We start from the raw sequence: 22196 nt of genomic DNA, 5'->3' as shown, positions 1-22196 counted from the left end.
AGGGAAGTTTATAGCAATACAATCCTACCTCAAGAAACAAGAAACATCTCAAATAAACAACCTAACCTCACACCTAAAGCAATTAGAGAAATAAGAACAAAAAAACCCCAAAGTTAGCAGAAGGAAAGAAATAATAAAGATCAGACTAGAAATAAATGAAAAAGAAATGAAGGAAACAATAGCAAAGATCAACAAAACTAAAAGCTGGTTCTTTGAGAAGATAAACAAAATTCATAAACCATTAGCCAGACTCATCAAGAAAAAAAGGGAGAAGACTCAAATCAACAGAATTAGAAATGAAAAAAGAGAAGTAAAAACTGACACTGCAGAAATACAAAGGATCATGAGAGACTACTACAAGCAACTATATGCCAATAAAATGGAAAACCTGGAAGAAATGAACAAATTCTTAAAAAATACAACCGTCCAGGACTGAACCAGGAAGAAACAGAAAATATGAACAGACAAATCACAAGTACTGAAATTGAAACTGCGATTTAAAATCTTCCAACAAACAAAAGCCCAGGAACAGATGGCTTCACAGGACAATTCTATCAAACATTTAGAGAAGAGCTAACACTTATGCTTCTCAAACTCTTCCAAAATATAGCAGAGGGAGGAACACTCCCAAATACATTCTACAAGGCCACCATCACCCTGATACCAAAACCAGACAAAGATGTCACAAAGAAAGAAAACTACCGGCCAATATCACTGATGAACACAGATGCAAAAATTCTCAACAAAATACTAGCAAACAGAATCCAACAGCACATTAAAAGGATTATACATCATGATCAAGTGGGGTTTACCCCAGGAATGCAAGGATTCTTCAATATACACAAGTCAATCAATGTGATACACCATATTAACAAACTGAAGGATAAAAAACCATATGATAATCTCAATAGTTGCAGAAAAAAATTTCAACAAAATTCAACACCCATTTAATAACAAAAACCCTCCAGAGAGTAGGCATAGAGGGAACTTACCTCAACATAGTAAAGGCCATATATGACAAACCCACAGCCAACGTTGCTCTCAGTGGTGAAAAAACTAAAACCAATTCCTCTAAGATCAGGAACAAGACAAGGTTGTCCCACTCACACCACTATTATTCAACATAGTTTTGGAAGTTTCAGGCACAGCAATCAGAGAAGAAAAAGAAGTGGAAGGAATCCAAATCAGAAAAGAAGAAGTAAAACTTCACTGTTTGCAGATGACATGATACTATGCATAGAGAATCCTAAAGATGCTACCAGAAAACTGCTAGAGCTAATCAATGAATTTGGTAAAGTAGTAGGATATAAAATTAATGCACAGAAATCTCTTGCATTCCTATACACTAACAATGAAAGATCAGAAAGAGAATTAAGGAAACATTCCCATTTACCATTGCAACAAAAAGAATAAAATACCTAGCACTAAACCTACCTAAGGAAACAAAACACCTGTATGCAGAAAACTATAAGATACTGATGAAAGAAATCAAAGACAATACAACAGATGGAGAGATACACCATGTTCTTGGATTGGAAAAAATCAACATTGTGAAAATGACTATACTACCCAATGCAACCTACAGATTCAATGCAATCCCTATCAAACTACCCACAGCATTTTTCACAGAAGTAGAACAAAAAAATTTACAAGTTATATGGAAACACAAAAGATCCTGAAGAGCCAAAGCAATTTTGAGAAAGAAAAACAAAGCTGGAGGAATCAGGCTCCCTGACTTCAGACTACACTACAGAGCTATAGCAATCAGGACAGTATGGTATTGGCACAAAAACAGATATATAGATCAATGGAACAGGATAGAAAGCCCAGAGATAAACCCACACACATATGGTCACCTTGTCTTTGATAAAGGAGGCAAGAATATACAATGGAGAAAAGACAGCATCTTCAGTAAGTGGTGCTGGGGAAACTGACAGCTACATGTAAAAGAATGAAATTAGAAACACTCCCTAACACCATACCCCAAAATAAACTCAAAATGGATTAAGACCTAAATGTAAGGCCAGACACTATAAAACTCTTAGAGGAAAATATAGGCAGAATATTCTATGACATAAATCACAGCAAGATCCTTTTTGACACACCTCCTAGAGAAATGGAAATAAAAATAAACAAATGTGACCTAATTAAACTTAAAAGCTTTTGCACAGCAGAGGAAACCATAAACAAGATGAAAAGACAACACTCACAATGGGAGAAATAGTTGCAAATGAATAATGGACAAAGGATTAATCTCCAAAACATACAAGCAGCTCATGCAACTCAATATCAAAAAAACAAACAACCCAATCCAAAAAATGGGCAGAAGACCTAAATAGACATTTCTCCAAAGAAGATATACAGATTTCTAACAAACACATGAAGGATGCTCAACATCACTAATCATTAGAGAAATGCAAATCAAACCCACAATGAAGTATCACGTCACACTGGTTAGAATGGCCATCATCAAGAAATCTACAAACAATTAATGCTGGAGAGGGTGTGGAGAAAAGAGAACCCTTTGCACTGCTGGTGGGAATGTAAATTGATACAGCCACTATGGAGAACAATATGGAGGTCCCTTAAAAAGCTACAAATAGAGCTACCATATGACCCAGCAATCTCACTACTGGGAATATACCCTGAGAAAACCATAATTCAAAAAGAGACATGTACCACAATGTTCATTGCTGCACTATTTACAATAGCCAGAACATGGAAGCAACCTAAGTGTCCATCGACAGATGAATGGATAAAGAAGATGTGGCACATATATACAATGGAATATTACTCAGTCATAAAAAGGAAAGAAATTGAGTAATTTATAGTGAGGTGGATGGACTTAGAGTCTGTTACACAGAGGGAAGTAAGTCAGAAAGAGAAAAACAAATACCGTATGCCAACACATATATATGGAATCTAAAAAAAGAAATCGTTCTGAAGAACCTAGGGGCAAGCCAGGAATAAAGACACAGACATAGAGAATGGACTTGAGGACGTGGGGAGGGGGAAGGGTAAGCTGGGACGAAGTGAGAGAGTGACATTGACATATATACACTACCAAATGTAAAATAGATAGCTAGTGGGAAGCAGCTGCATAGCACAGGGAGATCAGCTCCATGCTTTGTGACCACCTAGAGGGGTGGGATAGGGAGGGTGGGAGGGAGACGCAAGAGGGAAGAGATATGAGGATATATGTATATGTATAGCTGATTCACTTTGTTATACAGCAGAAACTAACACAACATTGTAAAGCAACTATACTCCAATAAAGATGTTAAAAAAATAAAATAAAAGAATGGATAGGACACCTGCTCATGTCATACAGCTGGTTGGTGGCTGAACAAAGATTAAACCCAGGACTTCTGTATCCCAGTTTTGTGCTTTCACACTGTGTCACACAGGCTCACCCTAAAAAAAAATTACAGCCAGGATAAGTGAACTTGGGATCAAGACAAATACTGTGGGAAGAATACTTGTCTAGTGAAGGGATGCTCTGATTAAGAAACTCTACTGACCTGATATACAACAGTAAAACCTTTCCTGAGAAATGGGAGAGAATGAAAAGGACAATCCTGTATCCTTTCCTTGGATGTTTTTCTGTCAAGCACAGCTATATTCATACTTGGATTAAAATATCACACATATGGCAAGCTGGCTTCCCCAATGGGAAATCTAGAAAGTGACTTCCTGAATGCACAAGAGCAAATATTTTGTACGACAGAGAATGCTCCTGCTTGGGGGTCTACTTCCACATGTTCATAATGTTGAGTGGAAACAGTCTTTGAATATAATCTAATACAGCCCCTTAAATAAACTAGGAAACCTCTTAATAATACCTCTGTCCATCAATCATTCACCTTGTGCTTGAACGTAAGCACTTATGGAGGACGCAGGATCTGGGCTGAAGCCAAGAAAAAGTAAAGTCAATACTTTCATTTATTGGACTGACTAATTAGCCCCGCAGTATACCACATTCTATGCCTTTTTAGATGTATTGCTTAGATGTAATGAACTTTTTGCCAAACTGAACGACACACACACACATACACACACACACACACACACACACTTACACACAGTGAAAGAGAAAAATGACAAAAAGCTAATATTGCTTTATTACCTTGGGAAGCATTTATTAGGACACAGGACTGATGGAAAATGTGATGGACAGTCACAGAGTCAAAAACGTATTTACAGCTGGAAGGGTCCTTCTTGTAGAAAACTAGCCCAAGACTTTCCTTTTACTTAAAAGGAAATAAAGAGTTTAAAAGATTTGCTAGGCTTTTACAGGTTTCTGCTTCAGTGGCATTTGACTACACAGAGAGAGAGGGTTTATAGATTATTTAATATAGAGGGTGGAGTACTGATAATCACAGCTCAAAAAGGAAAAACACCAAAATGAAGGCAGGTGGATCAGAATCAATACTCTCATTAAATACTCAGTTACCTTTCCCCCTCTGGACTTACGTTTTCCCTCACTTTCTGGGTTACCTTTTTATGTACTAAATACAGAAAAAATAATCATGAAAGAGTCCCTTGACTGTAACTGGAATCAATGTATCTAACACGTTTTGCAATACTTGCTGTGCATGTGGCCTCATTACATTCACATGCCAAGAAAGGTTCAAAGGGAAAAAAAAAAACTGTAGGAAGCCATTCATAATTTCCTCGACAGGATTTAACAGCCATTCCTTACTCCAGTCTTACACTCTGTTTTCTAATACATCCCAAGTGATAAAACTTCAAGTATATTAAAATTCAGAGCACAGCAAACTATTCATGCTGCAAAGTGATTAATGTTTATGTTCTTCTGTTTTGCTTTATTTTAAAAATTCACAGTCTGCATTATTCTCTGAAAAAGGGTTGGATTCCATATCACTATAACATTCCTTTTTAACTCTAAGGCCAGGCAGGTTACAATGCCCCTGCCCCACTTTCACGTGAGGAAACTCAATCTTTAATCATCATGAATTTACTCTATTTCTTCATTTATGTGCCCTGATGGATGTTTCTCAGTTTTCTTGTATAGATTTTCACATGTGTGATACCCAATTTGCAGATGTTCTTATGTTCTGATAAAGGTCTCTGTGTCTCTTGGCATAATTTTAGCGCCTAAATGCTTACTGCTTACTATACCTTTGGGATTGAGTCTTACTCATCTTTGTATTCTCCCCACTCTCTACTCCTCCACACATACACCTTAGAAGAACACATCGTAGGTGTCAGAATTATTTTTAAACATCATTTTCCTTTGCATTAAAATCAGGGCCACAAATTCAAAGAATACTAATTTGCATTTGGTTTGAAGACTATATTAAAGATCTAATTCAAAATGTTTAAATGTATCCCTAGTTTCTAATTGAACAGGTTCACCAGGTGATATTATGAAGAGAAAAATCTAACTTTGGTTAGTAATTCACGTAAGAAATAAGATATTTGAATTATCTTACAACTCATCAATTAGATGGGTTTGGTCAGATAGTGTTAAAATATACGACCTAATGTACAGTATTACAACGTGTAACATAAATCAACAGGAAATAGTCACTAAAAGTTGTTCACATCCTGTTTTTATTTCTTCAGTAAAGATCAAATACAATTCAGCTAAAATAAGACTCTATATCTTGATTGCAAATGTTAAGGTATTCTTTGTTTTTTGTGGTTTTTTTTTTTTGAGTCTATGTCCTTTGGTAGCTGAATGGGAAAGCCATACCATTACAGTGTTTGCCAGGTTTTACTGTTAACTCTTGTTTATAGATCTGTTTCCTTTACTACTTATAAGCCTTTTGAGAATAAGGCCCTGATCTTTATCCCATATACCTAGTAATATAAAGACAAGTACTTAGGAAACATTCAGTAAATCATTTGTTAGCTGGTTGAACATTTCTGTCTTAGTTTCCTCAACTAAAGTTGTAAGAAGGGGGTACAACAGTACCTATGACCAAGGTGTTATGCTTATAAAGTGTTCAGAACTTCACAGGGCACGCAGCAGGTACTTATTCAGTCCTGCTCCCCTGCACAACTCTGGGAAGTGTCATTCACAGTGCTCCCTGGGGCTGTGCAACTCCAGACCCCACCCTCAAAGCATGAACTTCCATTAGCATCATCATCATTATTATTAGGCTCAAGAATAGAAAGATTTCACTTCATCTAAACTACAGAGAGGGCAGCAAAAGTGTGAACAGGTCCTTCATGATGGAGATAAGTGCACCTACTTCTTAAAGGGAAGAAGGTGAGAATTTTGAAGAATTTTTGTGCATTTTTCTCTCTCATCATTTAATCCTTGTTTGAGGTCTTCCATGGAAATGAATTATGACTGAATCACACGATGTTAAGCTTGGAGTTTTGTCTGATTCTAACAAACACTGTGAACTAAAACCACTAGAGGCTGATGAAAGTAAGATGATGAATATCCAAGTGAAAATAAAAAAATTTAGTTTTTAAAGAAATTAATATTTTGGCACATAGAATGTCAATTACATCAGATATATCATTGGGTTTTCAAATCATTTTGTGAAAGGATCTTTTTTCTCAAAACTTTAGGAGGACATCCAGTGGGTATCTGTGTGTGTGTGTGTGTGTGTGTGTGTGTGTGTGTGTGTGTGTGTGTGTGTGTGCTTAGAGAGCCTGGACCCTATCCTCCCAGCCTTTCTCTTCTCTCTATGGCTTACCAGGGACACTGTGGTTATCTATGGAAACCAATTTGGAACTCCTGATCCAGAGAGAGCAAAACTTCCATCTTCCAGAAGCCCTACAGAGTCACGCAGATAGTTAAGCTATTTGGATTTGTGGATGACTTAGAAATTTTGAAGACCAAATCGTTCTTTCAAAAATATTCACATTTGCTAAATAAATAAGTAAATTTTATTTTAGTAAATTTGAAAATCATTAAAAAAATCAGTGAAGAAATTTCTCATAAAGTTACCACCCAGAATTAACTGCTGTTAATATTTTGATTTATACTTAAAATATATATATTTATATATTCATGTAACTTTTTCCATTTTCACAAAATTGGGACTAAATTCCACCTTTTGATTTTTGACCTCTTTTTTTCTAACTTAAAAGACATATCTTACATATTTTCCTAAGTCACTGAACCTTTTTCTACAACATACTGCTTAGAAAGCTTCATTACATTCTAAGGTTGGCATAGGTCACAATTTATCATATATACAGGGAAAGGCAAATCAAGGTTTCAACCTTTTCTCACCCAAACCTACTCTTGTCAAAACTCCTGCTATTCACTATAAGCAAAAAATTGAAACAAACGAATCTTAAAGTTGCATGAATTTAGAACCATGGAAACTATAAGAGCACAGAAACTGTGCTCTTCATAGCATCAAGTTTGGAATCTGTGCTGCTCAGTCTATTTTGCAATTGAGGATTTTTTTCCAGAAATGAAATTCCTGTAAAACTGCTCTCTGAATCTCTTTAGAAAAAAGAAAATATTCATAGCTTACAGAATTGTGGAAAACATAGCACAAAATGTTTTCTGGGGGGTTTATTGCTTTAAAAAAGTAGGAAGGAAAACTAGGTAATTTTCTTTTCTTAAAATACATTTAATACCTATTTAAATGTTTATTTTAAAAAGAGAATCCCAGATTACATTGTACAAATATATGTAACTCACAAATGATCTCCTAAGAGTTATTAAAACACAAAATCTCCAAATGGTTTATTTTAGGACTGGGATTTATTCAGCCCCTTATTTCCTTTCTTCACTGGGGAAACTATGGTTATGTGGATTTTGTTCTTGAATGTCAATTTTAACAGTGTTTCTATCCTTTGCTTAGCAAGAATTGGGTCTTCATTAATATTTAATAATAACATTAAAAATATACTTGCCTTTCTCTTTATTTAATTTTGGGGAGCACAATCAAGTTTTCACTACAAGAGGGAAGTGGTTTAGCTCATTACTTAAGATGACTTTGGAGTCAGGCAGACTTGAGTTCAGAATCTAGTTCCATCTGTTATCAGTTAGATAATCTTCAGTAAGTATTAAATTGTTGTATGGTAATAAACCTTAGTTGAGCTATACATAAAATAGGGATACTATGACCTTCTTCAAAGCGTGTTGGTGCATGTATGTAACAACTTTAGGGCACTGCTTGGCATCTAGGAAGGGTACTGAAACAAACATAAACCAACAATGCAATAACAATTAACATTAATGTCAAATGTGTTTTGAAAGAAATTTCAAAGAGATTTTTTTAACCTGAATTTGGTCCAAAAAGTAGATTAATGTGCCTCATAATCTCTATTTATTAATGTAAAGATTATTATATTTGGCTCATCAAATGAAACATCTATCTTTAGAGAAGAAAGATAAGATTGAATACTGATTCAAAACCATCCATGTCAACACACATGTTAATAGTTGAGGCCAATTAGCTAGAAGCCATCGTGGTCACATCACAAAAACAAAGACTTCTGCTGAAAACAGTGGTGCTATTGATGTATTCCATCTAAGTGTCACATGTGTTAATATTCTATTTAAATTTGGCCCTTTCTCCTTGTAAAAACAGAAGTTCCTTTTGGACAGGGACCAGGGATAACAATTGGAAGTCTACGAATGCTTTCTATTTTGAGGAACTTCAATTAGGCTTTTGTGGTATTAGTGATGATGGTAATGATACACATGTAGGAACTATTTATTCATCCCCCCACCCTCCACAACCCCCATCAAAGGTTCTTGGTTTATTTAGTTGTGTCCATATACAGATACACATCCACCAATCATATGTGAAAGGAAGGACTTGGTGAGGATAACCAAGTGACCTAAATTCCCTTAGCGCCTGAGTTAGGATTTAGAGTGAAGGTCAGATCATGTCATAATTCTCTGGCTCTGATTCATGTTACTGATGGATCATTCGGTTGTGTGGGGCCACATCTCATAGAACAAATAAATTCTGAAGTAAAGAAACCTCAATTTGAGTGGTATACTTTTCACTTAGTGGTTAGGTGATGCTGGATACAGGTAGACAATCTGAACTTTAACCTGAGGTTGATTATAAATGGTATAACATAAATTAACATAATGTAATATAATACAATATAACATAATATATAATATCTTCTCTACCTATATGCTTGTGAAATTTAAAGTATCAAAAGTCCTTTGTAACTTGTAAAATAAAGTATTGAACACATTAATTCCTGTGAAAAATGCCTTTGCTTACTAATTATGAAAGAAATAAAACAAATAATTGATGGTGCATAGAGGAAACACCTGAAGCTACAAATTGTCTGGTTGAAACGTAATTGTGATTGCCCCCAAATCAGATCAACAGCATTAAATTTCATACAGATAGTTCATTTTTATCAAATGCTCATCCGCTGGGTTAAATTCATTTCAGCTTCCATATTAATGAAACCTGAGTGTTTCTCTAAAGAACAAAAACCATGCTTAACTGGGAAATAACATGCTATAGTGGAATGAAAATGGGCTAAACAGCAGTCAGAATTCCAACGGTCTCAAGGGCCAAAGAGTTAATGTGAATCCACTGGTGGGGAAGGGGCTTGGGGTGCTGATGTGGCACATGCTGAAAAGCACAATACCCACCCAGAGGAATACCTATCACTCAACTCCAGATGTGTCTACCATGAAGAGATGTGGGCCTAGTGATGCCAGATTTTCTTATTTTCTAAGAGGAGGGAGATACTGAGATATTTTTTGAAATGTCAAAATTACAAAATTTTGGACAAGTGTTTTTAAAAATACTGTGCTGGAAACATATATTTTTGCTTACAAACACTTGACATATGTTTGCAAACACTTCCCTGAGCTGGGTCCAGTCCACAAAGCTTCAGGTTTTAACCACTGTGCTATAAAATCAGATAGCTCTTACTTCAGTCTTAGCTCTAAACTCACTAACTGAATGGCTTTGGCTAAGAATTTAACTTACTCAAGCTTCATTTTCCTCTTGCAAAGTGGGAAGGACAATGCCTCTGTTTGTGAGGACTGAAAAAATGAACATGGGTGAAAACAGTATAAGAAATACATAATAGGTACTCAAAGAATTTAGCTCTTTTTCTGGATAACTTTGAAAAGTAAGTTGTAAAAGTAAGTTTTCTTTTTATTCTTGTTATATTCAGACCATATCAGATATTCTTGTTATTAAGAGGGTCAAGGCTGTCTCATTTGTTCCTGGAATAAATTGGTTTACTTGAATTATAAAGGAAACTCGATACTACGGATGTCCTCAATTCTTCTAAAGAACAGAGTCAGCATCAAGTCTGAAAAAAAAATTTCAGATTGACCCAAGAGAGAGTGCTTCTTTGCAAAATGTCTCCTGAACAAAATGCTTTTCTACTATTTCATCAGCTACTCTGTCATAAAGATCCTTTCGTTAGAAAAACAACATTTGAGGACATCAAGAATGTGGTTTAGCAGTGGCACCACGTGAACTGAGAACAGATCAATTCCGCTTAGATTACAGTTGGCTATACAGCCAAAGATCAAAGCAAGATGTTTCAAAGCAAGAAGATTATACAAAATAAGTTTAGACAGTTAATGTTTTCAAGCCCTACAAATGTTAGTGAAAGTGCAGAAAGCAAATAGCCAGGGACTGGCTAGAAATATTAATCTTGTCTCTTTACTACCTTCCAGGGGTCTTGGCTAAGCCATTTAGGTTTGATTTCAAAAACTGTAAATAGAGTGAAAAGAGAAAAATATAAAATAATACACCACACTTAAAAGATATTGGACAATGTGTGTAGCTAAACCTGTCCAGATGAGAGCATTCATGTGAACTGGGCATGTTTAAGCACGCATTTAGAGACTGGGCTCTTTTCAATCTATAGAGGAAAAAAACCTGAAGGTCTACAGTGGTAGAAGAATCAATTTCCCTTGTTGCAAGCTGATATTTTCCTCTCTCTTGTTTCAGAAGGTGACACTGAACCCTGTGGAGCCTGGAATGTGGACAATCTAGCTAAGAAGAGAGCGAGATGGCTAAAATGCTCCTTCTATGTAAAATTAACTAGGAGTAAGGGGGTCCTTGTTAATTCATTTTTTAAAAGCTAGGGTTTATTTTTAATGATTGCTAATGTTTCAGGCATCTAGCTCAAAATACTATAAATTCTAAACTTTGTAGGCACTTTTATTAAATGAAATGCTTTTAAAATAAAACTAAGTCATAATTCAAATGTTCTCCTTCCTACAACAAAGAATCATATATTCTCTGAAATACAAATTCCCCTTTATGGTTAATTAGCAACCACTTAAATTCCTACTTAAGAGATGCAGGAGACAAAGACTAAGCCTGTGGAGTAGGAGGAATTCCTTCCTGGGGTCTAGGTAACCCTAGCAGAGCAGACAACGGAGAAACTCCAGTAATTCCAGAGTTCCCATTTTCACAATCTGAGTTATCTAGGAAATTCTTAAGAAGGCAAGTTTGGGATCTATAATATCTTCAAAACACTTAAGTCCCTTTCTCTGTCTCCTCAGTGCCAATTAGCAGAATTATCATCTTGAGAATTCTCATGTGAATTCAGTGTGTTTATTTTTAATATAAATTGGTTATTGTTGTATATAAAATTATTGTCTTGCTATTCTTTTAATGGCTTGCTGGTAGAATGACACAATATCCTAGACTTTACAGACTGGGACTCATTTAAAATATTCTGTCTAGGGCTTCCCTGGTGGCGCAGCGGTTGGGAGTCCGCCTGCCGATGCGGGGGACGCGGGTTCGTGCCCCGGTCTGGGAAGATCTCACATGCTGCGGAGCGGCTAGGCCCGTGAGCCATGGCCGCCGAGCCTGCGTATCCGGAGTCTGTGCTCCGCAACAGGAGAGGCCACAGCAGTGAGAGGCCCTCGTACAGCAAAAAAAAAAAAAAAAAAATATTCTGTCTAGCTGTTTTCATCAGTATAATTGCATCTAAAAAAACAATTTTTGTTTTGGAAAATATGTTCAAATTAGGTATATCTGACCTATGAAGAGTTTACAGGCCTTAAATATGGGTCAGACGTAAGGACTAGAGAAGCCATTCATTTTTGGAAGGTACCTCTCCATGAATGCTTATTTTTGGAAGGTACCTCTCTCCAAGAAATGCTGCACAAGAAAGAGCCAGATGAGGCATGTGGGTGAGAAACACTTGCTTGGTTTACATTTTCATTGTGGTTATACTGGGTAGCATTTTCCAAGGAAACATTTCCAGTTTGGATCAGAAGGCAGGTTGACAATATCACCCTCTTTTCTGAAGCACATGCTCACAAGGCTTTTTTAGAGTCACAATGACCTCAGCAAAATTTCCTTCTTGAAAATGATACCAATGAATTGTTTTCTGACCAGAGAGTGTCAGCTAAACTTAGCCAGATTTGGTTTTCCATCTATATTTTAACTGCAGTTGACTCTAGAATTTCAAGCAGTGCAGTGAGTGATCTTGATTTAGATGCCAAACAAAGACAGGGAACAAAGACTTTTTCCTCTTACTTAAATTTCAATGTATCAGCAGGTCAGGCACCTATAGAGATGGCTGTTCCCAATGATTTAAAGATATTTCTTTGTATTTGCCAAGCATACCCCTTCTCCTCCAGGTCACTCTTTTTATATTTGATTTCAAAACTTCCATGAAAGCAAGATTTTTCCTCAATTCATCTTCTGAGTAAGGTTATTGTCTCCATTTCTGTTTCAGCCTCATTTTTGGATATAGATATGAAGGAATGATTTATTTATGATTAGAGAATGTAGTAAAGTGTATTTCTAGAATAACTTTGAGTGTGTATCATATAATTTGATGTTAATAATAATTAAATTACTAATTTATTTTAATAAGTTATAGTGAATCCAAAGGTATTCCCTTAATGGTTTCATTATTTCTGACTTGCAATTCAGTTTTGAAAGGGAATAAATGAAGCCACAGAAATATTCACAGCCTTTCTTATTTATGTCATACTATGTAGTGAACAATTTTTAACGATGGATTTTTTAAATATTGTGATTTGTCATTTAAGAATTTGGCTTTCCTTTATGAACAGCCTAAAATCCTGAGAATATCACATATATGAATACAATCCATTTTGTTTTCACAGCCAAAGTACAAGAATGAGAGTTACAGTCTGAAGACCTGCTAGAAAACAGAGGTCCTTCAGGGGAGCACCCATTTATTCGTTCAGTCAACCACTGTTTATTGAGCACATATGTCGTGCCAAGGCTTTCGTTATTAATTGACAGTTTCATTTTCTGCCCTCACAGAGTTTACAATCTAGTGAAGGGCAGGGAAGATCAAGTGAGCAAATAAATAGCTCTACAATTACAACTTTGATAAATGCTACAAAGGAAACAGAGGGTACGAAGAGTAATAGTGGAGATATACTTAAGGAAACCTCTCCAAGGAGTTATATTTAAAGCTCAAACTTAAAGTATAAGAAGAATCCAACCATTCATATTTTAAAAAGGGAAGAGTCAGATGACTGGGCTTTCATTTAAAAACTATATACCAGTTTAAGAAACATACAGATGCCAAAAATATATCTTAGTTTAGTCTGAGAAGTCATGTGACAGCTAAGGTATGTTGTTTAAATGTTTTTATGAAGAATTTAAGTTGGTCACTGAGGTTAAGACTACAGGATGCCACTGCTATACTGAGGAAGAATAACATGAATCTGGAAGAGATTTGTTTTTGTTTTTTTAATTGCCGCTTATGCATGCGCCTGGTGAAATTCCTAGCAATTCAAACAGGGATTTCACTGACTTGAGCTTAAAACTCATTCATTATCAGCAGACAAGAGATGACCGAGGTTAATTTAATACCCACTGTGAGATGCAGTGGCAGGTCAGAATAACAGATCTCCTATTTCCTGAAAATCATGCTTGACTCACAGCTACTGAAAATCAAGCAGGATCTACCTGTATTTAAATTTATTTATTTATTTTTGCTGTGTTGGGTCTTCTTTTATGTGCGTGGGCTTTCTCTAATTGCGGCAAGTGGGGGCCACTCCTCATCGCGGTGCGCGGGCCTCTCACTATCGCGGCCTCTCTTGTTGCGGAGCACAGGCTCCAGATGCGCAGGCTCAGTAATTGTGGCTCACGGGGCTAGTTGCTCCGCAGCATGTGGGATCTTCCCAGACCAGGGCTCGAACCCGTGTCCCCTGCATTGGCAGGCAGATTCTCAACCACTGTGCCACCAGGGAAGCCCTCTACCTGTATTTAAAAGCAAAGTGTGAAGACCCCAAAGTGGGGGAAAGTATCTTGAGTCATCAAGAAAAATGCACACAGAGATTAAAAATTTACTAGAGACATATTTCATTGACATGGAAAGATGGCCACCTTATATAAAATAAAAAACCTATAAAAAAAAATACCTATAAAACAATGCTTAGAGTATGGTCCCATTTATGAAATGGTATATCTGAGTGTGTTTATACTGGCAGATAGAAAAAAATCTAGAAGGAAATATTTCAAAGTACTAACAGTAATTATTTCTTGATGGTAGGCTTATGGGTGATTTTCTTATACATTTCTGCTTTATCCTTTTTTTTCCAACAATTTGGATATATGTTTCAAATGTAAAATAAGAGAGCCTTTAAAAGAAAATTTAACTGTATTGGTGAATATTGATTTAAAGCAGAATGCCTTTAATATGACAGATGTCACTTGTACTGCAAGCTAATTAATTATAAAGGACACTTCACAAATGTGAAATGATAGTTCAGACGGCATGATTTACTCTTTGGCCAGTGCTGAATTACCAAACAGTTGGACAAAGCACGTGCCTACAGTGTTAGCAAAGAAAGGGAGACATCAAAAAACTACAAGATTTTGGAGAAAAGTATTTGATTTTTGATACTTCAGAAAAGTATAAAAGTATTTGTCCAGGAAATATCAGAAAGTTGTTAAACTGATGTACACTTATTTATGAGTTAATATCATTTTAATTTTTAAGAACATGTAGGTAGAGAGATGCTTAGGACATACAGGTAGGAGGTATGGGCTAAGTTTCTTCAAGGTCCAGGACCTATAGAAATTAATTTGGTCCTAAGCACAGGAAAAAAAACTGTGCTACCCCCCAACTTTATCTCATTACAAATAAAAATAATACTTAGGTATAAAATAAGTGCATATCAGTCCAACAAAGTTCCAAGTTTTCCCCAAATGCTTCATGCTTTTATGAAATATCATGAATCCCAGATTTTCTCCAAAATAATTTTTGTGTCTACCTTTTTTTTGGCTGATAACTGAAGAATGAATTTAACCTATGTGGCAATCCAATATGATCAAAGAACAAATCATATCCAAATATCCAAATAAATGTCCAAATAAAAATGAACTACATTTAATGCAGAGTTTACTATATTTGATATTTTAAAATTCAAATCGGCAAGATAATTTGCTATATTTTCTAATATGGCAGATTTGAGCTCATGTGAGTTGGAATTAGGGCCCAACTAGGCTATTTACCAAACCCAAACTTGAACAAGTCTAATCTCCCGAGCCTCTTTCCACTAATGTAAAATAATTATGATGACACTAGATTTACTGGCATGACAGAATTTTGGGGAATATAAGATGACAAATAAAGAATGTAAAATGACTTTAAGAACTACAAAAGATTATATTAAGATAAGGTGTAATGATGGTGCTAATTACAACTACATTGTTTTCGTCATTAACTATTGCACATGTGTATAGGTTATATACCCCCCACAAGGAAATTCTACGTTCCTAGATATGCAAATTGTGCTAGTCATATAAGAGTTCTACAAATAGTTGTTTTTCAACTGATTAATTCACCATGTCTGAAAACACATTTTCACTTGGTAAAATAACATTTGGGATGTGCAAACAGGGGGAACTGTAACTGACCTCTCAGAGTAACACCCAAGTATACATCTAGTTTATTTATTTCAGTAAAAAACAACTGAGTAATTTATGTTAAAACTTCCAAGATAAATTTTGTTTTCTTTTTGGTTCCAACTATGGAAAACAAAGCATTAATCTTTTTATGAAACCATGAAAAATGTAGAAAACAGTTTTGACTCTCCAGCTATTTTCTAAGTTCCCCTGATGGAGACTTGAAGCATGTACATAAGACTGAAATATGTCTGAAGTCACTTGAAGAAATAAGGAACATCCTATCACAAAGTGAGAAATTAGATAATATGTGTTTTATCCCAATTGAAACAAGTTTTACAAAAGTTTAAATGCCAGTCAAAATGTTTAATATTGCAACAAGAATGGCATTTTCAAGATAGTATTTGAGAAAAAGGTAATTAATTAATTTGCTTGTTGTTAAATAGCGCATTTAAATAATCAAATGTATGTATCTTCCATATATTTTGTTTTTTCTGACATCAAATTGATGGCTCTTGAACTATTGATATTTTGTATCTAGACCCCACTAAACCCCATTTCATTTTTTAAAATTAGCCATACAAAGGGAATAATGTTAATATGGCTGTTAGGCATCACATTCCATAAAGTTGCTGAGAAAGGAGTCTTATGAAGAGGACAATATTCAGTTCCTTGCATCCTGACAAGATAACATACACGTTTCTCCAAGCATACGGTCAATTGATTTCTTTAAAAATATTCAGATTCTGTAATTTAGAAGCCCTTTACAACACGGAGTCTTACTGTTGCAGGTCTAGCAGTACCTGATGTTAAACAACTAAAGCACACTCTTAAATGGACAATTTACTCTAGAAAAAGCCAGTAAAGTTCTTGAGAAAGAATTTAGCCTGTTCAGAATAAATGCATGTCTATGGCATACTTTTGGAGGTTTTGAAGAAGGATGCACTGCCTTATCTGGTTATCCAGTTGACAGTTCAAATTTGCGATCAGGAAGTTTTACATTGTGTATTCCTAATCTTCATTCTTTCTAATGAAGTTGAAGCCCAATGACCATATTTTAGGCTCCAAAAACTGTCAGTAAGCAATGTCCAGCTCTTTGAAGTAAATGATCATCATCTCTTAGTTTCACTTCTCCCAATAAAATAATCCTAATTTCCTTATCCTTTCTTAGAGGGTTCAACTTGTAGTCCTTTAAAAACAGTTCACTTTTCTGTGACCCCTCAGCAAAGGTCATATAATCGTCTCAAGTTGTAGGATCAAAAACTAGACCCTTATTTCCATCAGGGTCTGACCACACAGCTGAAACTCACTGCTGAGAGTCAGTTCTATGTCCATGACTTAGAGTGATTTGCCTCTGCTCAAACTGTACCAACTTCACCTATAAAACCACATCCCAATGAAAAGTCGAAACAAAGGAAATAAAACAAAGCCCAAGGTAACTGTTTTCAGTGCATGAAATACAATGCAACTGCAACTACAACATGTCTTAATTTTTTAAAGCTTACTGAAATTTTAATTTTTGCCAGGCAAAAGTTATCATTAACGATTCAGGATGCAGAGTGTTATAAAATTTTTGTTATGACATACAAGCCTAGTACCCCTTTCCCTGCTCTACTTTATGTAGTTGTGATAATAAGGCCTATGGTAGCATGACTTGATGGAGCTGTGAATCTATATAATATATGACATGCCATGAGCACATTAAATCCATTCTTCCTATTAAGTTGCTGAAGAGCCTTCCCATATATAAACCAAACCGGACATTTATGCTCGGAGAAGTTAAACTATAAACCTGATTCAAATACACGTAAAGATTGTAAATGAAGGGGAGCAGTGTGTAAAATAAAATGCAGGATTAGAACAAACGTTTTTTTTTAACATTTAAAAAATGTTTGCACTGACAATGATATTGTTAGAGAAGAGAGAGATGGATAAAAATAGTCCATATGATAATGTAATGTTACTAACACAGTTTTACCTGCAAGGATTTTTCTGGCTTTAATTCAATGAAATTTCTATTATCCTGGGTGGTAATGGAGCCCTGTACCCTACTCATCTCAGGCATCCTTAGTATCCTGAGTTGCCTTAAAGCTGTGACATAATAAAAGGTCAAGCAGATCACACTAAGCATTTGTAAACTACAATAGCCCCCCATTTTGCCTGCAAGCCACACATTCTCACCCTAAGCTTTGCTCACTCTCTTATTTCATTTCATTGTATAAGCAGGCTAATTTGGAGATGGCTAAGGTGCTTGGGAACACCTAGATTTTCAAAACAGTCCCACTTTCCTACTTAACCACCTAAAGAAGTAGACCCATACCACAACATTTGAGGGAACTGTAAAATGGTGTCTGGATACTGAAGGAATAAGCAGCACTATTAAAAAAATGAATGCATTTCACCTTCCAACTCATCTGTGCTTCCTGGGACACAGGTACAAACATGAAAGGCTTGGGGTAGAATTTCAAGAAAACTGATTTGTTTCAACATTCATTTGGCAAGATGCTAGACACAAAATAATACCACAAGCCACCTCCCTTTCCTATCATTGTAAATTCAGGGCTCTCAAATCACCCCCCACAAACCCAATTAAAAATAAAGAAAAGAGGCAGGCTATGAATTCACATCTAGTGCTATGATACAGATTGTCCTAATTGGTCACAATGAAACTAAGAGACAATAACAAGAATAAATCTTGCATTAATCCAAATGAAGCCAATGAATAATAATACAAACCAGAAGCACAGTTTCAAAAATATGCAATTACCTCCAAGCATGCAAGGTCATTTGTAACCCATAAAAATGATTGCAAAGCACACTCTGCACATAAATATGTTTCATAAATGCTAAGTAACGTGTATGTATCATATGCATATCCATAGGGTATCCATTTGTATGTTCACAATCAAATCTATGTACTAAAAATGAAACTCTATCTGGCAAATGGTTTCTCAGCAAGAGTACATCAGAATATGAAATAAAATGCTAAATTCTGGAGCTACCTTTTCTTAGCAATGAGGGAAATAAGCAAAATCACCTTATAATTAGGCCGGAAAGCTTAGGAAGCACCAAATGTGTTTTTGAGGAAGGCCCAACCCTGTATGTGAGAGCCGCAAATTAAATGATTCCCTTCAATAACATCCATTTCTTGTCAGCTCTTTTTCCACCCCCTGATTCTGTCGCTAAGCTGGGAAGGAAAGGAACCAAGTGGCTCAGTCTGCATTCTGAGCCAGTTCAGGATAAAATCACAACACCATTTTTTTTTTTTTTTAACACAAGCAGATGCCTTCTTACTTCTCTCTTCCTGGCAACCTTCCTCTCTCCCATCCCCATCACTGTCTCCACATCTTCCTCTCCTTCTCTGAGGGAGTCATTGTTCAAGTGCAGGCCACAAATGTATACACAGGTCATTTAACAGCCAGCTAAACCAAGAAGATAACCCCGCTCTCTGCTACTTACCATGCTGAGACGCGGAGAAGCTGTTGAAAGGAGGGAGAGATGCAAACTGAATCCATTTTCCTTGTGACCGAGTCGGATGCAGCCTCCGAACCCAACATCAGCAGCGGCTGCTGGGATTTTTTTCCCTCACTCTCTGGTTGGCGACGGTGCGAATAGGAACCACCCTTCCAGCCTCACTAGAGTATCAGCAGTCGAGGCGGCAGAAGCAGCAGCAGCATCACCACAAGGCCTCCTCCCCCTCGGAGGATGGGGTGAGCTCAGAAGCAGCCAGGAACTTGCAGCACATACCTCCTCTAGCTCCTCCTCTCCTGCCCCCTCCTCCAAAGCCCCACCCCTGCTGCGGTAGAGGCTGCCAGCCCTGGCTGCTGCTGGTTGTCATGGCAACGACCAATGGTAAGCCACCAGACTAAGAGGGAGGCGAGATGGGTGAAAGGAGCTGCAGGGGTTGGAGGGGAGTGAATTTGCGCTGCTGCTCTCTGGGATGCTCTTGGTCTCTCCTACCCTGGACTCCAGGTCTTTAAAAATGGGGTAAGGGTGTATAGCCATGGGAAGAGAATAATTTCAATTTTATTGAAGTCTAGACTGAATCATACAAAACAGCTTAGCTATTTTTTCATTTTCTATGGTTTCCCAATAAAATGTATTAAATTTGCAATCAGAAAAAATAATAACAAATATGGAGAAAGTTATATAATGTAATAGGAGATTATTATCACTCCAAATATGTTTGTTCTTTATAGCATCTTTTACTCAAAGCCACTCAAGGTTGTTAACAAGGAAAATGGGTGGCTGGACTTTGCAATTAAAAAAGAGTCTGTTTGATTCCTTGGCACTACTCTGCTTGTTCTTCTCAGGTGAGTCATTGTTTTTCCAGCTCCCCCTCTGAAGAGGACCTGGAGTTGTTTGGCACTCCCCTGTGGAAAAGGAAGTTGGAACAGAGGAATCAGAAATTCCTTGAGCAACCACGGCTCTCAGTTGGTGGATAGTTTCAATCCTTTTTAGTGTCAGACTCCTGGAGTGTTCAATATCCTGCAGGAAATTCCATGCTATTTCAAGGATGCCCTTTTGGAGGTCCCAAGCCAGCTGGGGGTCTGGGCAGTGAGTAGGAAAAAAAGGATGTGAAATCAGCAGTGCTGAGTTCTAGATGAATTGTTTCTAACTATACATTATAAATGACACTAGTATTTATCTCAGGCAGTAGTTGTAAAGATTGAATGAGATAATGCACTAAAAGCACTTGGCATGTAGTAAGCATATAATAAATGTTTACTCTTATTGCTATTATTAGTAGTGGTGGTAGTACATTGTAGCCACTCCTTGATCCAAGGGATTGAAGGAATAGAGTGGCAATTTCAGACACGGGAAAGAATTAAGGTGAGAAAACACTTAATACATGATAGCTGTGATGATGATGATGAAGAGGAAGATGGGTGACAATGATGATGATGGCAAAAACAGCGAGGCCCTAAGAGGTTAAAAGTTCTCTAAAATGTGACAATTAAGGACGTTGTAAGCCCAAATCCACACGGCTAATACATGGCAGAGCCAGAATTAAAACTCTGATGCTTCTAACACTAGCATTTGCTCTCCTAACCATTACATTTTCTGCTACTCCTCCATGGAATGGAGATACTCTTGTTCTTAATCCATAGGGTTATTTACAGATTCAAATAGGATTAGTACAAATTTCAGAGTCAGACAGCCTGGGCTCGACTGACTTTAGATATGATTTGGGACACGTTAATTAACTTTCCTGAACCTATGTTTCTTCATCTGTGAAATGGAAATAATTGTAGGACCTCATCGTGAGAATCAAATAGGATGATGCATGTAGAGCATGAGCACAATGTCTAGCACAAAGTGCTAGCTAAGATTCTTTGTTACTCATTCTCAAGTAATTAATTTTAAAATGTGAGAGGACATTTTCCTGCTTGGGTTCACACTTAATGTCAGGGCCTTATTCTAGCAAAACTGATTTGAAGGCAATTAGGTGGTTGAGGAAAGGGTTGCAACTCATCCTCCACACTTGGCATTGCCTCCGGGTCCTCTCCAGGGGAGAGCCTGCATCCTGCTCTGTGCAGCTAGGGGCCCCTCCCTCCCCCAGAACCTAGACAGTCAGTCTACACACACTTGCACGTCAGCAGCACGTGAGTGTAGCTGTGTAGCATAAAGGAATGCGTTGTGATAGTCTAGCTTTTGTATTCTCTGTATTTCATCTTCTGCTGTCTCCACAAAAATGGTCATGTAAAGTAAGCAGAGATGAAAGCTGCAGGTGGTAGAAACTCAGACGTGCTTAGGTGATGGAATCCTCTCCACCAGCCTTGTGAGGAAGCCTTTTATCTTGAGCACCAAGAGCTGACTTGGTTGGGGTGAGTGATTCTAGTTTTCTCTCCTCCTATCAACACAGAGGCAATAGGAAGGGAAAAGTGTTTGGTGTTCCCTATTTAAACAATTCCCTAATTTAACCATTCAAATAGTACTCTTCCTTTTTTTGTGTGTGTGTGGCTATATCCATGCAGCACTGTTACCATTATTTAATAATATTTTCCTTTAGATATTTAATTGTGTGGTATTTATTTTTATTTACTTTAATTATTTGTTACTTATTTACTTTAAAAGGAAATTTGTCTCTGGCTTTGGCAAAACATTAATAAAATTAGGCATGGTAAACAGAATGTTCCCAGAGAAAGGAACTTAATGTAAAACAATATATATATATTTTTTTAGTTAAACAAAGACTTCAACTTCACTTGTAATAATTCTTAGTGAAAAAAAAGAAAATTTAAAATTTCATTCCTCTCTCCATTGCCATTTCCTGTTACTGTGCTCTATGTTCCCATGGTATCTATTATCTTTTAATATACTATGTCATTTATTTATACTTTAAAATTTTTATCTGTTTCTCCCCACTAGAATGTTAGCTATGAAAGGGTAGAG

General features: G+C 36.6%; 1 protein-coding gene across 2 annotated transcripts in view; it reads right to left on the bottom strand.

Moving 5' to 3' along the window:
• Positions 1–19517, bottom strand: part of JAKMIP2 (janus kinase and microtubule interacting protein 2) — a 170921-nt gene extending 151404 nt beyond the window's left edge. For both annotated transcript variants that reach the window (XM_032627088.1, XM_032627089.1), the window contains exon 1: positions 19260–19517. The gene's annotated coding sequence lies outside the window, so the exon portion shown is untranslated. The remainder of the gene's footprint in view (positions 1–19259) is intronic.
• Between the last annotated feature and the right edge of the window lie 2679 nt (positions 19518–22196).

The sequence above is a fragment of the Phocoena sinus genome, chromosome 3 (genome assembly GCF_008692025.1).
Source record: "Phocoena sinus isolate mPhoSin1 chromosome 3, mPhoSin1.pri, whole genome shotgun sequence".
In the NCBI taxonomy this organism is placed as follows: Eukaryota; Metazoa; Chordata; class Mammalia; order Artiodactyla; family Phocoenidae; genus Phocoena; species Phocoena sinus.
The sequence above is the reverse complement of the archived record's forward strand: the minus strand, read 5'-3'. Positions and strand labels throughout refer to the sequence as shown.